Source organism: Eurosta solidaginis, chromosome 4, assembly GCF_040869045.1.
Source record: "Eurosta solidaginis isolate ZX-2024a chromosome 4, ASM4086904v1, whole genome shotgun sequence".
Taxonomy (NCBI): domain Eukaryota; kingdom Metazoa; phylum Arthropoda; class Insecta; order Diptera; family Tephritidae; genus Eurosta; species Eurosta solidaginis.
This window is the reverse complement of record NC_090322.1, coordinates 52,410,812-52,414,872: the sequence shown is the minus strand read 5'-3', so window position 1 is coordinate 52,414,872 and position 4,061 is coordinate 52,410,812.

The following is a 4,061-nucleotide window of genomic DNA, read 5'->3' as shown; positions in this document are numbered from 1 at the left end:
TTTTTTACAAATCCATCTTAGGGCTGTACAGTTTGGATACAACTTCTGCTAATTGGGGCCCCCTTACAAAATTAATAGTTGTTGTATTAAAATTACTTTGAGTTTAATTAAACATCAATTCGGTATTACACATAGTATAGTGACAGTAATATGTACTATGCGCTGAGAAATTAGTCATAAACGCAACAAGGACTAAACTTGGGGTAAATCCTACCCCTCAAAAAATATTGTTTCACAAGCTCAAGCAAAACGTAAGCTTTTAGCTTCATGGAAAAATTACCGAAGTCATTCACCTGTTCAGGTAAAACATGAACCTTTTAAACTTATAGTACAATTACTGAAATCGTTTTACTTGTTCAAGTGAAACGTAAACGGTTTTACAAGTAAGTGTTAGGGTTGGTATTGTTTCGGGTTTAGTTCGATTCAGTCACCCAAAAAAAAATGTATACAACAAAAGTTTTGTTTTGCTAGCGCAAGCCAACCCGCATTACTTGTTATTTGCGTCTCTAAATATAGAGTTAATGCCTTTAACTGATAATGCAACTGAGCTTGAATTACCAATAAAACTTTATTCCTTACCGAAACAATATCAACACTTTTGCTCACTCCAAAATCATATTCGCCACGATGGCATCAATAAAAAAAATGTATTAGTAAAATTTTACCACAACGCAAAGCAGATTTTAATGCCTGAAACACCTTTTTCTTTGTTTCACAGGCAGTATAAATTGCACATCCATGACCATTAAAATATGCTTTGTTTTTTTGTTGGTTAAAAATTTTTTCTTGTAGAAAAAAGGCAACTTACTATGACTTAAACATTACATAGATATATACTCGAATATGGGTTTTTTTTTTTCTTTTAATTAGCTTTATACTCTTTTTTGCAACACTGAATAGTTACGTTAAATTGATCTTCGTGGTTTTTAGTTATAGGACATAAACTTTACATTACTATCAATCTTGAGTTGTTTTTATGCTTTTTTTTATATTAGTGCCCTTAACTACAGGGAATTCATTTTTCCATTTTTCTACCAAATTGCAATCCTATTTACAGTGCAAAGGTATTTAGCACATTGGTCTTTGTGTTTTATATAAACAATTCACTTTTAATTTAGTTGTGGTTACATTAACATTATATAATGTTGCGGAGTCAAAAATATAATTTAAAAAAAAAGGTTAAGGCTACAACTACATAATTTTAGTTCAGTAGTGGAACGAACTCACCGCTTTAACCGCTGATGTTCGTTATCGCAATTGGAATGCCCGCAGGCCTATATTCGCTGTCCTGTGATTGTCATTATAGCAGGTTTATTGTAGCCCAATCTGGTCGTAGTTGGTAAGGGTTGCGCTATTAGTGTTAGTGCCGGTATGGACGCAGTTAATGAAGATGCGCTAGTAGTGTTATTGCCGGCATGAGCGCGGCTAGCAAGGATGCGGCTGGTATTATTGCCGGTATGAGCGCAGTTAATAAAGGTGCGCTAGTCTTGGGGTCGGTGGAACCGCCTGTTGTTGGTGTTAACCTTAATGGCCTCAAGCCTATGTACGTGGCCCCGCTACGTGCTTTGCAACTGGTGTGGCGGTACGTCTAATGGTTGTTGCGCTCGTGGTTGCGCTTATGAAGGAGTTGGGGGAGGTACTGCCGCTGGTGATGCCCGTGGTAATAGTAGGCACCGTTGGTGGTGGTTGACGCTGTGGTCCGAGGTGACCAAATGACCCAGGTAGCGAAAAAGCTTCGTGCTGGCCTTTACGCCGGGGGTAGTGTCCTAACTAGTTAAGATTGATTACCACCCAAAATTTTTTTCATTTGCTGCGCTGCATACAATTGCCACTTGAACATGCCTAATGGTTGTTAGGTTAAATGCAGATCTAATTCTGGCGTTGTTTCATTGATGGGAAAATGTTCACGTTGTAAGTCCCAATAATCACTTACAAACACCATAGGTGAATACGTTTTACCACCATCATCTTTTTTGGTGTCGATTTGGCCGGAAAATTTTTTGTTTTCTGTCTTTTTGTGTATACGGCGGAAACTCCATCTTCAAAAAGGGCCGATTTTTTTCGTCGTGATGGCTGGTCTGTCTTTTTCTTGTTTTTTTTCGATATCTTTTTATCGGCACTTTCGCCACATCGCTAGGTGTGTTCGCGTGAACACGCTCCCAAGTGGATCGCAACCGTAGACCGTAGCAGCAGACCATAACAATTTGACAGTTTATCGCTTCTTGACGTCGACTGAAATGTGTAACACTGGATTTGTTTGGATTTATTTTGAGTTTAATAGCCTTGCATTTTTCATTGAATTGATTTACTGTATTTTGTAATATATCTTTTGCTGTAAGTAAGTTGTAGTGATGACATATTATGAAAAAATCATCCGCGTACTGAAAGATGTTGCAGTTTTCGTTGTTTAGTGTATGTAGACTAATTGTGTAAATATTGAAGAGAAGTGGGCTTAGACCACTTCCCTGACATAACCCTTGCTTTGTAGTTTTATATATGTTTTCTAATTTCAGGATCCTGTTATTTAGGAATGACCATATCCAGGTAATTATTTTCTTTGGTATTCTGTACTCATTAAGTATGTTTGCTAGTATGCTTATATCTACTGATTCAAATGCTTTGCTTATATCTACACAAGCTGCCATTACTTGATGCCCTTTCATTTTAGCTTCTTCAACTGCTAGTAGCACATGATTTATACAATTGGAAGTTGACCTTTTCTTTCTGAATGCATATGATTGTTCCGGTAGTTGGTTTGTTATGAGTTGTTCTATTATTTCTTTAATTTGGTTTTTTATAATTTTTAAACAATTTTTGTTGTTATATCGGCCTACTGATTTTAAGATCGCGGGTTCGAATCGAGCTCAAGGCCTAACAATAATTTTTTATCATTATTATTGTTATGATAAATTTTTTCTTAATTGAAAAATTTTTAAATTAGAATAGAAGAAAGAAAAAATTTAGACAACTGCCAAAGCTCGTTGTATAGATACATTTCGGGAACTGCTAAATTCCTTCATCGGCAACGTTTAGGCGCCGCTGCTATAACCATTCAGCCATCACAGCGGTTTTTTGTTTGTCTTCATTAATCCTACTTCTATTCTGGTTCGTGCCAATTGATATTCACAACACTGCGACATCTGTTGCAGAATGGAATTGGCACGAACCAGAATAGAAGTAGGATTAATGAAGACAAACAAAAAACCGCTGTGATGGCTGAATGGTTATAGCAGCGGCGCCTAAACGTTGCCGATGAAGGAATTTAGCAGTTCCCGAAATGGATCTATACAACGAGCTTTGGCAGTTGTCTAAATTTTTTCTTTCTTCTATTCTAATTTAAAAATTTTTCAATTAAGAAAAAATTTATCATAACAATAATAATGATAAAAAATTATTGTTAGGCCTTGAGCTCGATTCGAACCCGCGATCTTAAAATCAGTAGGCCGATATAACAAAAAAAATTGTTAATACATCCCAGAGCACGGGGAAAAAGTGTCAATAAAATATGACACTATGGCGGCATTGCCATCAAACAAGTCCAATTTTCACATCCATTCTGCAACAGATGTCGCAGTGTTGTGAATATCAATTGGCACGAACCAGAATAGAAGTAGGATTAATGAAGACAAACAAAAAACCGCTGTGATGGCTGAATGGTTATAGCAGCGGCGCCTAAACGTTGCCGATGAAGGAATTTAGCAGTTCCCGAAATGGATCTATACAACGAGCTTTGGCAGTTGTCTAAATTTTTTCTTTTTTCTATTCTAATTTAAAAATTGTTTCAATTAAGAAAAAATTTATCAAAACAATAATAATGATAAAAAATTATTGTTAGGCCTTGAGCTCGATTCGAACCCGCGATAATTTTTAAAAATATTGGTAAGAGGTTTATTGGTCTGTAGTTCGTAAGAACTGCCGGGTCCATACCCGGTTTTCGTATTGGTACAATTTTGACAGTTCTCCAGTCTTTTGGAATTCGTTCTGATTTCCATACTTCATTTATTGAGTCAAATAATGCTTTTTTACTTTCTTCCCTTAAGTTTTGGATAATTTTGTAGCTG